Below are 14,190 nucleotides of genomic sequence, written 5' to 3' on the forward strand. Positions count from 1 at the left end.
ACCTCTTCTTAATATCTTCTGCTTCTGTTAGGTCCATACTGTTTCTGTCCTTTATCAAGCCGATCTTTGCATGAAATGTTCCCTTGGTGTCTCTAATTTTCTTGAAGAGATCTCTAGTCTTTCCCATTCTGTTGTTTGCCTCTATTTCTTTGCATTGATCGCTGAGGAAGGCTTTCTTGTCTCTTCTTGCTATTCTTTGGAACTCTGCATTCAGGTGCTTAAATCTTTCCTCATTTTCTCCTTTGCTTTTCGATTCTCTTCTTTTCACAGCTATTTGTAAGGCCTCCTCAGACAGCCATTTTGCTTTTTTGCATTTCTTTTCCATGGGGACGGTTGAGCTATTTCAAATCCTGAAAGATGATGCTGTGAAAGTGCTACACTCAATATGCCAGCAAATTTGGAAACCTCAGCAGTGGCCACAGGACTGGAAAAGGTCAGTTTTCATTCCAATCCCAAAGAAAGGCAATGCCAAAGAATGCTCAAACTACCACACAATTGCATTCATCTCACACGCTAGCAAAGTAATGCTCAAAATTCTCCAAGCCAGGCTTCAGCAATATGTGAACCATGAACTTCCAGATGTTCAAGCTGGTTTTAGAAAAAGCAGAGGAACCAGAGATCAAATTGCCAACATCTGCTGGATCATGGAAAAAGCAAGAGAGTTCCAAAAAAACATCTATTTCTGCTTTATTGACTATGCCAAAGCCTTTGACTGTGTGGATCACAATAAACTGTGGAAAATTCTGAGAGAGATGGGAATATCAGACCACCTGACCTGCCTCCTGAGAAATCTGTATGCAGGTCAGGAAGCAACAGTTAGAACTGGACATGGAACAACAGACTGGTTCCAAATAGGAAAAGGAGTATGTCAAGGCTGTATATTGTCACCCTGCTTATTTAACTTCTATGCAGAGTACATCATGAGAAACGCTGGGCTGGATGAAGCACAAGGTAGAATCAAGACTGCTGGGAGAAATATCAATCAACACAGATATGCAGATGACACCACCCTTATGGCAGAAATTGAAGAGGAACTAAAGAGCCTCTTGGTGAAAGTGAAAGTGGAGAGTGAAAAAGTTGGCTTAAAGCTCAACATTCAGAAAACGAAGATCATGGCATCTGGTCCCATCACTTCATGGGAAATAGATGGGGAAACAGTGCAAACAGTGTCAGACTTTATTTTTTTGGGCTCTAAAATCACTGCAGATGGTGACTGCAGCCATGAAATTAAAAGATGCTTACTCCTTCGAAGAAAAGATATGACCAACCTAGATTGCATGTTGAAAAGCAGAGACATTACTTTGCCAACAAAGGTCCATCTAGTCAAGGCTATGGTTTTTCCAGTAGTCATGTATGGATGTGGGAGTTGGACTGTGAAGAAAGCTGAGCACCGAAGAATTGATGCTTTTGAACTGTGGTGTTGGAGAAGACTCTTGAGAGTCCCTTGGACTGCAAGAAGATCCTACCAGTCCATTCTGAAGGAGATCAGCCCTGGGATTTCTTTGGAGGGAATGATGCTAAAGCTGAAACTCCAGTACTTTGGCCACCTCATGTGAAGAGTTGAATCATTGGAAAAGACTCTGATGCTGGGAGGGATTGGGAGCAGGAGGAGAAGGGGACAACAGAGGATGAGATGGCTGGATGGCATCCCTGACTCGTGAGTCTTGAGTGAACTCGGGGAGTTGGTGATGGACAGGGAGGGTTGGCGTGCTGCGATTCATGGGGTCGCAAAGAGTTGGACACGACTGAGTGACTGAACTGAACTGAACTGTTAGGCTAGCAATAATTCTGAAGAACTTATTTTTGTCCAGTTACAAATTACATGTTACAGGTAATGTATAGGGATATTTTGTGCTCATATAGCAATTTAGAACAAAATATTTCCTATTCCAATTGTGCCTTCAGTGCTCAGCTTTCTTTATAGTCCAACTCTCACATCCATACATAACTACTGGAAAAACCATAGCTTTGACTAGACAGACCTTTGTTGGCAAAGTAATATCTCTGCTTTTTAATACGCTGTCTAGGTTGGTCATAACTTTTTTTCCAAGGAGCAAGTGTCTTTTAATTTCATGGCTGCAGTCACCATCTGCAGTGATTTTGGAGCCCAGAAAAATAAAGTCAGCCACTGTTTCCATTGTTTCCCCATCTATTTGCCTTGAAGTGATGTGATGCCGTGATCTTCGTTTTCTGAACGTTGAACTTTAAGCCAACTTTTTCACTCTCCACTTTCACTTTCACCAAGAGGTTCTTTAGTTCTTCTTGGTTTTCTTCCATAAGGATGGTGTCATCTGCATATCTAAGGTTATTGATATTTCTCCCAGAAATCTTGATTCCAGCTTGTGCTTCATCCAGCCCAGCGTTTCTCATGATGTACTCTGCATAGAAGTTAAATAAGCAGGGTGACAGTATACAGTCTTGACGCACTCCTTTTCCTATTTGGAACCAGTCTGTTGCTCTATGTCCAGTTCCATGTCCAGAGCACAGAAGAACTGATGCTTTTGAACTGTGGTGTGGGAGAAGACTATTGAGAGTCCCTTGGACATCAAGGAGATCCAACCAGTCCATCCTAAAGGAAATCAGTCCTGAATATTCATTGGAAGGACTGATGCTGAAGCTGAAACTCCAATACTTTGGCCACCTGATGCGAAGAACTGACTCATTTGAAAAGACCCTGATGCTGGGAAAGATTGAAGGTGGGAGGAGAAGGGGACGACAGAGGATGAGATGGGAGTTGGTGATGGACAGAGGCCTGGAAAGCTGCAGTCCATGGGGTCACAAAGAGTCAGACATGACTGAGCGACTGAACTGAACTGAATAGTGCCTTGGAAAAGTTTTCAAAAATAAGTTTTTAACAAGGATATTTATTTGGAACTGTGGGAAATAAGGTCTTGAGACTTGAAATAATTCACTCCGAACCACAAGAGGTGGAACCCAGAACAAACGCCTAAAATGGTAGTTGCCTCTTTTACTTCTTGGCCCCGTATTAGCCTGCTACTGGCACTAGTTCACAAGGAAAGAAAGTCCTAGAAGTCATTTGTTGAATTTTTCTTAAGGCAAGGCTAATATAATAAGAAAAAGAGAATCTGTCCTACTTTCAAGACCTCCAAAGGACAGCTAAGACTCCTCTCAAGTTATGTCCAGCCACCTTCTTTATGATAAGCATTTTTAAAATCCTGGAACTTCCCTGGCCCTCCAGTGGTTAAGACTGTGCTCCCAATGCAGGGGGCATGGGATCCCTCTGCATAAAATAATAATACAATAAAATATATGTATTTTGAAGCATTTTTTCCCCTTCTTCTCTTTACCCCTTGTAAATAGAGAAGAGCAGGATATTATCTTCTAGATAATATGGGAAAAATAATCCTCAGATCCTTTAACTTTCACTTACTGTTCTCTGCAAATATTTTCTTTTGAATTTCTCCTTCCTCATGACGGGAGCAGGGTTTTGGCCTTCTCTTCCATTAGGACTTTATGTGAAATGCAAGCTCCATTCTGCGAGACTACCCCAGAAGACTGGCTTTCATTTCTGAAAGTTCACATTTTATTTCCACTGAGACATCACATGGCTTTTTCGAACTTGCCTTATAATCCCTAAAAATACTGTATTTGGGGGTTGTTTCCTCACAGTGACTGAAAGAAGCAACTGAGTAGGTTGTGTTTCCCCTGTATTCCCACTTTATATCCCAGAGCCAATCCTTCTTAAGCTTTTTCTGATCTTTCCTGTAATTAAAAACCATTTCCATGATTCTCCTCCCCTGTCCCTTCAGGATAGACGGGTAATATACTCTTGCAGAAAATTAAAAAGAACTACTCACATTCTCTAATCATCTACATTATTATTCCAGTAAGTAGGCCATTTCCTGGAGTCTGGAACTCTTTTCTATTTATAGCAATGTTTATTTAATAATTTTATTTACTCATGTACCTAAAAAGCCCCTGGCAGCCCAAAGTGGAAAGGCCCCTGAGAAACTTCTTTCTTTGTGTCTGTAGCTCCTTCCAGCAGCTGAGATGGTAGGTGGGTTTACTCAGAGACTGTGAATCTTAGGATAATCTTTCCTCTTTCACTTTCCTGGTATCTTTTTACCTCCTCCTAAGACACAGAGCCGGCCATATTCAAGTACACCAAGCCCTTGTTTTTTCCTACCTAATCAGTCCAGCAGTACCTCAATTTGAGGGAGTATCACTGCATAAATTGTACACAGTTGGGAAATTTAGAGGTAAAACAGTCTGGTGGTACTCAGGTGAAAAAGTGAAGTGACAGGGTGAGACCCCATGGACTACGGCACACCAGGCCCCCCTGTCCATGGAATTCTCCAGGTAAGAATATTGGACTGGGTTGTCATTCCTTTTTCCAGGGAAATCTTTCTAACCCAGGGATCAAACCCGGGTCTCCTTCACTGCAGGCAGATTCTTTACCGTCGGAGCCAGCAGGAAGTCCATAATTAGTTTAATTTGGCCAAAAGCATCTGGCCTTTTCCAGTGTCTGTTTCTCCCACTTCAAGTCAGTGGGCTGCTTCCTAATCTGAACCCCATATGATTCTTTTGTAATACTAATCCTCCTACTCACTGGTGTGTGAGAGAGCCCACTAGAGCCAACATTTTACATTTTTAGAAATTTGGTGAGCCAGTTAGACATCGCTTCGGCAGCTTGAAATAAGCAATGATGGATGTATTTACATCATGGAAATTGGTGAATACTACAAATTAGGCTCTCATCTCCACTCCCAGCTGGTTGTTAAAACATTTTCCATTGCCCCTACTTCCACTCTAGTCCAAATCGGGACATTTCTCTTAGTTCTTTAGAACTCTGATATTAAAAAAAAAAAAAGAACTTTTTTTTTTTTTGGTCTCAGAGCTTGATTCAGTGCTCTCCTCATAGCCAGCCAAAGCCCAGAAGCCCAGCTTAGCTTCTCCTCCCAATTTCAGCTTTCGGAATTACGGAAGGGTTACTACTTCTTAGCCCCTCCAATCCCAATCAACACCTTCTTTTCCAATGCTTTTATTTCTTCGATTAGAAAGGTCCCCAACTCCTGTTTAGCCACACTCCATCCCAGCATCCCACCTCCAGGACTGGTGTCTCCACTCAGCTTCCACCCTCAGGATGAAGAGTTCACATACCTTCACTTGTTTGCCTGTCACAGTAAGTCTATGAGGTTATGAGGTAGAAACTACTGTTACCTTCACTTTACAGAAGAGAAAATTGAGGCTCATGGGTTGAAGTAACTTATCTAAAAGGCACATGCCGGCCCATGCTGCCTGCAGTCCAGTCTTCCTCACTGGGATCCTCAGCCCTTTCCTCAGGAGGTTGGTTTTAAGGCTCTCATTTCTTAACCACTATTCTTCTCTCTAACAACATCCATATGAACCCACTTTTATATCTACAACTTTAATTACATGTTTATTTCTCCAAATCATCCAAACCTGTAATGATCCCATTCAATTATAAGAACACAATGAAGGAAAGAGGCTGGTACAGAGTTCTAACAGACACGGGCCGTACTCAGAACTCTATTTTTACAGCACTTTAATATTTTGATCCTCTAGTCTGTGTTCTTTTTTCCTTACCCTCCAGCAATTTTTTGTTGCAATACAGTCAGGAATATAAACCATTTAGAAACCCTGAAGGTCTTTGCTTGTGTCTGATCGATCAAGAGTTCCTCATTTAAAATTACATACCTCTTTGTTTTGGTAAGCTGTGGTCCCTACTGACCTTGTAAATGGGTTATGTGGAACAGCCTGTAACTACAAAAATCAGCTTGCTTACCCTGTTCCCTCAGCAGCTCCATTTATTTGTACTGAACCCAAGGGACAGAGCCAGGTTCACACACTGGGAAAAAGAAAAAGAGAAGGAGGAAATTCTTTGTGTTCAAAACAAAGAAACAAATTTTACATTCAGGCTGCTCTTTCCCTTTATTGTGCCTGAAACAACTGATAGTAAACCACAGTTGTTTCAAAGAGGGAAAAAAAATAACCTGGAATGTAGGTCACCTAACAAGCTATGAAACCTGTTTCCTTGACGCTGGTTTGCTTAACTGAATTGAGGGGATTCATGGCCTCTGTTCAGGGCCCAGGGAGCCTGCAATGGACTGAATGAATTCCGTTCCCTGCCCCTCTCCCTCAACCGACCCCGACCTAATTCATATGTTGAAATCCTGACCTTCACTGTAACGGTATTTGGAAGTGGGGCTAAGGGGGAATAATTAGGTCACGAGGTGAGCTCTCATAAATGGAATTAGTGCCCTTATAAACGGGACCTAGAGAGCTCTCTTGCCACTTAAGAGGATACAAGGATAAAATGGCAGTCTACAACTGGGAAGAGTGTCTACACTGGAATTTGACCACGCTGGCACCCAGAATTTGGACTTCCAGCCCCCAGAACTGTGAGAAATAAATTTCTGTTGTTAATAAGCCACTCTGTTTATGGGATTTTGTTAGAGCAGACTGAACAAAGCCACAGCCTAACCCCAAGCACATTGTTGTGTGTGTGCTAAGTCACATCAGTCATGTCCAATTCTTTGTGACCCAAGGACTGTAGGCCACAGACTCCTCTGTCCAGGGGATTCCAGTCAAGAATACTAGAGGGGTTGCCATATCCTCCTCCAAGGGTTCTTCCTGACCCAGGGATTGAACCCATGTCTCTTCTGCACTGGCAGGAGGGTTCTCTACCACTAGTGCCACCTGGGAAGCCCAAGCTCATTGTATGGAAGTCAAAGAAGATGAAGTACAAGAAAAAGTTCAGTTCAGTCGCTCAGTCTTGTCCAAATCTTTGCAACCCCATGGACTGCAGCACACCAGGCCTCTCTGTCCATCACCAACTCCCAGAGTTTACTCAAACTCATGTCCATTGAGTCAGTGATGCCATCCAACCATCTCATCCTCTGTCGTCCCCTTCTCCCGCCTTCAATCTTTCCCAGCATCAGGGTCTTTTCAAATGAGTCAGTTCTTTGCATCAGGTGGCCAAAGTATTAGAACTTCAGCTTCAGCATCAGGCCTTCCAGGAAATATTCAGGACTGATTTCCTTTAGGGTGGACTGGTTGGATCTCCTTGCAGTCCAAGAGACTCTCAAGAGTCTTTTCCAACACCACAGTTCAAAAGTGTCAATTCTTCGGCACTCAGCTTTCTTTATAGTCCACCTCTCACATTGATACATGATTACCGGAAAAACCATAGCTTTGACCAGACAGACCTTTGTTGGCAAAGTAATGTCTCTAAAGCTTTCTAATATGCTGTCTAGGTTGAAAGTAGTGGTTACTTATTAATGCTTAGACAGCAGCAATAACAGGAAAACAACAGAATGGGAAAGACTAGAGATCTCTTCAATAAAATTAGAGATACCAAGAGAACATTTCATGCAAAGATGGGCACAATAAAAGGACAGAAATGGTATGGACTTAACAGAAGAGAAGATATTAAGAAGAGGTGGCAAGAATACATAGAAGAACTATTAAAAAAAGATCTTCACGACCTGGATAATCACGATGGTGTGATCACTCACCGAGAGTCAGACATCCTGGAATGCAAAGTCAAGTGGGCCTTAGGAAGCATCACTATGAACAAAGCTAGTTCAAGTGATGGAATTCCAGTTGAATTATTTCAAATCCTAAAAGATGATGCTGTGAAAGTGCTGCCCTCATTATGCCAGCAAATTTGGAAAACGCAGCAGTGGCCATAGGACTGGAAAAGGTCAGTTTTCATTCCAATCCCAAAGAAGGGCAATGCCAAAGAATGTTCAAACTGCCACACAATTGCACTCATCTCACACTCTAGCAAAGTAATGCTCAAAATTCTCCAAGCCAGGCTTCAACAGTACGTGAACTGAGAACTTCCAGATGTTCAAGCTGGATTTAGAAAAGGCAGAGGAACCAGAGATCAAATTGCCAACATCCACTGGATCACTGAAAAAGCAAAACATCTAATTCTGCTTTATTGACTATGCCAAAGCCTTTGACTGTGTGGATCACAACAAACTGTGGAAAATTCTGAAAGAGACGGGAATACCAGACCACCTTACCTGCCTCCTGAGAAATCTGTATGCAGGTCAAGAAGCAACAGTTAGAACTGGACAAGGAACAACTGACTGGTTCCAAATAGGGAAAGGAGTACATCAAGGCTGCATATTGTCACCCTGCTTATTTAACTTCTATGTAGAGTACATCATGTGAAACACTGAGCTGGATAAAGCACAAGCTGGAATCAAGATTCCTGGGAGAAATATCAATAACCTCAGATATGCAGATACCACCACCCTATGGCAGAAAGCGAAGAAGAACTGAAGAGCCTTTTGATGAAAGTGGAAGAGGAGAGTGAAAAAGCTGGCTTAAAACTCAACATTCAGAAAACTAAGATTATAGCATCCAGTCCCATCACTTCATGGCAAATAGATGGGGAAACAATGGAAACAGTGACAGACTTTATTTCCTGTGATAAAATCACTGCAGAAGGTGACTGCAGCTATGAAATTAAAGACACTTCCCCCTTGGAAGAAAAGCAATGACCAACCTAGACAGAATATTAAAAAGCAGAGACATTACTTTGCCAACAAAGGTCTGTCTAGTCAAAGCTATGGTTTTTTCAGGAGTCATGTATGGATGTGAGAGTTGGACTATAAAGAAAGCTGAGCGCCAAAGAATTGATGCTTTTGAACTGTGGTGATGAAGAAGACTCCTGAGAGTCTGTTGGACTGCAAGGAGATCAAACCAGTCCATCCTAAAGGAGATCAGTCCTGAGTGTTCATTGGAAGGACTGATGCTGAAGCTGAAACTCCAATACTCTGGCCACCTGATGTGAATAACTGACTCACTTGAAAAGACCCTGATGCTGGGAAAGATTGAAGACAGGAGAGGGGACGACAGAGGATGAGATGGTTGGATGGCATTACTGACTGGATGGACATGAGTTTGAGTAAGCTCCGGGAGTTGGTGATGGACAGGGAAGCCTAGCATGCTATAGTCCATGGGGTCGCAGAGTTGGCCACGACTGAGCGACTGAACTGAGACAGCAACAGAATCATTCTGCCCTCTAGAGACAAAGACAGAGTAAAATGCAAAGTGAGAGATGCTGTCAGGTTGGGGAGGCAAAAAATGAGAATAACAACCTACTGAAGTAACAATTTTATTGACTCCTCCCTGACAAGAATGTAAACTGTCAAAGCCATTATAACTACTAGGAACTGGGAATTCTGGTTTCTAGTGTGAATAGATAACATGCCCTTTGGTAAGGTCCCTTCCTGTATTGCATCTGAGTTTCCCCACTGGCAGTGTGAGGATAATGACTGATCTAAAACAGATCTCTGAATAAGTAGATCCCTGGATTGAGGGTTGGGAGATCCAGATTCTAGTTCTAGCACAACTTACTGAATGGATCTTAGTTTCATCATTTGTAAAATAAAACATAGCTTCTAAGTTTCCTTATATAATTTAGTTTCTTTACATAGTACCCTGAAAACATAAAGATTTTCTAGAAATGCAAAATTACATTATTCTTTATTTTACACAACATATATTTATCTGGCCCCTAGTTGTATACTAAGCACTGTACTAGGAATTAAGGAAAAGACAAAGCCTCTGAGGAGATCATATGCATTTGGGGAAGAGAAGTGAGGTAGGAAGAAAAATGAAATCTAGGGAGGATGCTAGAGAGTAATGAGTGCTGTTTTAGCTAATGTGGCACGAAGGCCTCTCTGACTTGAAGGAAGAGCTGAGCCATGTGACTGTCTGGGGGAAGAGCATTCCAGGCAGAGGAAATGGTTGGAGACTGAGAACAAAGGAAAAAGCAGCAGAAAGGTTAGAGAGAGAGTCGAGTCCAGACTGTGCAGGTCCTTAGAGGCTACCATAAGGAATATGGCTTTTTCTCTGCATTAGGTTGCAAGTCATTGGCCCAACGTCATGATAAAATAAGACTTTTGTTTTAACAGGGTCACTCAGGCCTCTATGCTTAGAATAGACTCTAGGGAGGTAAGAATGGAAGCAGGTGACCAATTAAGCGGTTACTGTAGTAATCTGAGCAGGAACTGAGGGCAGCAGCAGAGGAGATGATGCGATGTGGCCCGATTCTGGTTAGGAGTTTCTGATGGATTGGATGTGGGTTGTGAGAAAACATTCAAGAATGATCCCCCCTAATCGGGGCTTCCCCGGTGGTCCAACGGTTAAGAATCTACCTTGCAGTGCATGGGACACGGGTCTGATCCCTGATCTGGGAAGACCCCACATGCCACAGGCAACTAAGTCCATGTGCCACAACTACTGAGCCCATGCTCTAGTGCCCTCAAGCCACAGCTGGGGAGCCTACAGGCCCTAGCGCCCATGCTCTGCAACAAGAGAAGCCACCGCAATGAGAAGCCCACTCACTGCAACTAGAGAGGAGCCCCTGCTCGCTGCAGCTAGAGAAAACCCACGCAGCAACAAAGACCCAGTGCAGCCAAAAATAAACATATAAAATAAAACTGTAAAACTGTAAGAATGACCCCAAGGGTTGGGGTCTGAACAGCTGGAAAAGTGGAGCTGATACTAACATGAGGAACAGTTTGGAAGGAGCAGGTCTCAGGGTGGTAAGGAACAGGAAGTTCATGATTTGCTTTGAACACGGTGAGGATGAGATGCCAATGACAAGTGGAGAACTTAAGGGGGCAATGAAATCAAAATGCATAAGAATCCTAGGGTGGAAAGGGACCAGGACTTCCAACACAAATCCTCAAGTTCTTACATTAGGGAATCTAGCCTCAGTAGAACTAGGAGTGCTTGACAACAGCCCAGTGGCAGCCAAGTGGCAGAAAAGGATACTGAGACTCAAAACCGTCTTGAGGAAAGAAGTCTAGACTAGAGATGCATCTTAAGACATTTCAAGTATTAATGCATTTCAAGTATTTTTTTTTAAGTGTATGTTGCTGTTTCTTTTTTTTTTTCCTTTCTTTCTTTAGTATTTATTTTGGCTGCCACTGTCTTAGTGGCAGCATGCAGGATTTTTAGTTGTGGCACATGAGATCTAGTTCCCTGACCAGGGATCGAACCTGGGCTCCCTGCATTGGGAACTTAGTGTGTTAGCTGCTAGACCACCAGGGAAGTGCCAAGGCCCCATGGATTGATATGAGACCACATATTGTGCTCCTGTACAAATTGGAACTGGAGGCTGTAAGCCCATTACAGTTTAGCCATCCAAAGAATTTGATCTGAGCTAGTTTCCTCTATGCTTGAGTTAGAACATAACTAATCTACCTCATTCCCTTATGTCCCAATTTGGCATATGCACACCTAAGATTCTGGACAGTGTCAATGAAAAATTAATCCATCAATCTAAGAAAGGAATGGAAAATTTTATTTGAGCCAAATTTGAGGACCATAACCCAGAAAGCACAGCTCAGAAAGCTCTGAGAACTCTTCCGTCCATTAGAAGTCAATGCACAGTTATGTAAGTTTTTTGAGACAGAGGGCTGTACACGAAATGAAGTATTACTGACAGTTTACATGATCTGGATCTAGGTGTCATTGTGGTGGGTCATGTGACCCCTTACAAGCTCAAGAAGGAATGTTATCTTTTAAGGAGTTGTCTTGTTAATGCTAGGAGAAGGTTTCTCTTTATGGTTGAGCAGGTATTGCTGCTGATGGGGGAGGTTTAGTCAGTCATGATGTAGATACAAAATGCACAGCGGGAGGGGAGGACAACAGGCAGAAAGACGTTTTTATGTTCAGATTTTTCTTGTCGTGACATAAAATATGAACGTTATTTCACAACAGTTTATAAGTAATCCCAATAGGAGCATCAAACTTTTAGAGGTGTTTACAATGTAGAATTTGTAGAAATTAGTGTCTAATTAGATTGGAGAGTGAGGGATAGGAAAAGGCTCTGAATTTCCTATCTCTGGAGCCTCGGTTGGCAATCATAATAGGCAATACCAGAGGAGGTGGGGGTCAGGGTTACTTCTGTCTATTTATTTATTTATTTTTATAAGAGGCTAAAGCTAGATTGCTTTTGGCCTTCCAGTAGAGTGTTTTGGACACCATCAGAACAAACAAGCAGATTTAGTAAGTAAGGGAGTTCAAGAATGATTTAAAGTACCATTGTTTCTATGTGATCAATTTTGTTACCTGTTACATTATATAAATCAACCCATAGAAGTAGCTCATTGTGCTTTCCACCTTTACAGAGAGACACAGGAAGTTAAGCTAATCTATCACCTTCTTCAGAGACTTGAACTTCTCTGCCTTCAGCCCTCACTGCTGTATGACTCTTAACCATCTTTTACTCCTTTCCCAAGGAAAGAGGTGCTCCCAATTGCTTCTGTATCCTTCAAGCTCCTAGTCTTCATTTACCTGCTCAGTCCCAGCAGACAACCTAGATTCCTAATGTAGTGATAAAATTAAAGGGTTCAATCTGAGCTCCAACAGCTTTCACACCATCCTCCACAAACTGTCTTGTTCCTTATATTATCCTCCCACTTTTCTCACCAAAGTCCCCTCCAATTTTATTAATACTAATCCCACCCACTTGGGCCCCGTTTATATTCCTGCTGACAGCCTCTGGGAACTTGCTTTATTAATTAACCTGTTTGCTTGACCCTTAATTCTCTTTGTTTACACAAATTACTCCTAAACCACCACAGTGTCACTTCCTGTTTGAATTACTACCCTATATCTCTTCCCTTTTATTCAAATTTGTGGGTATTTCCATCTGCCCATTTACTTCTTAGCTTTAATAAGTATCCCCATCCCACTGACCCCAGTGGGGTCAATTTTTCCATTTTAAGCATCCCATCATCCAATTACCATCTCCACCTTTCCAGTAAGAGAAAACCAATCCCAACAATCCTTCCCCTTAAGGAGACTGAGAGACGTCAACCTTGCCACCGTTTCACTGTCCTTTACCCTCCATGTCTTCACACCTCTCCTCGCACAGTCCATCACTATAATCTTGCACTCTTGCTTACACCTGCCAACTCCCTAGTTCCATTTTTTTTGTCGTGTTCACTTAGCAAAACTTTAAGCCTAATTAAATCTCTACCTACCCCATGCCTACAGGCATGGCTGTGGCAGGCTGACAGATCCACTTAAAATTCATGATCACTAACCTCCAGAGGGCCTTCCATTGCTTAGCAGTAATATTGTATTTCCCTAAGTCCCTTCACTTTCCCATTCTCCTAAACATTTTTTTAAACGTCTTCTTCAGGATCCTTAAACCCTCCAAAGTTCTTCCCATTCTCACTCTCAGTTCATAACTTTGCATCTTTATTCACTGGGAAAATAGAAGCAATCAAAAGAGGCTGTCCACAAGCTCCCAATATTATGCTTTCCTTGCTAAAACATAATTTTCAAAAAGTTAAAATCATGGGACTTCCTAGTAGTCCAGTGGCTAAGACTCCAAGCTCTCAGTGCATGGGGCTTGGGTTCAATCCCTGGTTGAGAAACTAGATTCTGCATGCTGCAACTAAGACCTGGCACAGCCAAATAAGTATATTTTAAAAAGTTAAAATCATAACATATATATAGAGAATTAAACGTGCTCAAGATTTACTGACTAAGGAACCAGTAAAATGATAAAGTTGGTGCAAAGAACATTTAAGGAACAAGAGTTATATTTCATCAGGAAAGGCACCTTAAAAATATTAGAATAAGACTGCTAGGTAGAAACAAAACTGATAATGCCCTTCAAGAGAAAACAAAAAAATCCTAACCTGTGAGGCTATCTTTTCCATAGGGCAAAAACCATTTGTATTTCTCTCAGATGAACACTGTGTGCATCACCGTAAGTTTTCTATAACAAACAGGATTGTTAAATATCCTAATCAGGACTTCCCTGGTAGTCCAGTGGACAAGAATCCTCCTGCCAATGCAGGGGACACGAGTTTGATTCCTGATACAGGAAGATCCCACATGCTGAAGGGCAACCAAGCCCGTGCACCACAACTACTGAAGCCGACCTGCTTAGAGCCTGTGCTCCGAAACAAATGAAGCCATCCCAATGAGAAGTCTGCACACAGCAAAGAGTAGCCCCCACTTGCCGCAACTAGAGAAAGCCGGTGCACTGCAACGAAGACCTAGCTCAGCCAAACATAAATAAATATACCTTTAAAAAAATCTAAAAAAAACAATCCTAATCAGTAATAAGTAGAAAGTCAAGCAAAGGTGGCTGCCCTTAGAAAATGAGACAATCCCCAGAGGACCTGCTGGACAGAGCCCAGCTCTTCACTAAAAAGA

This window comes from Capra hircus, chromosome 5 (assembly GCF_001704415.2).
Source record: "Capra hircus breed San Clemente chromosome 5, ASM170441v1, whole genome shotgun sequence".
Taxonomy (NCBI): Eukaryota; Metazoa; Chordata; class Mammalia; order Artiodactyla; family Bovidae; genus Capra; species Capra hircus.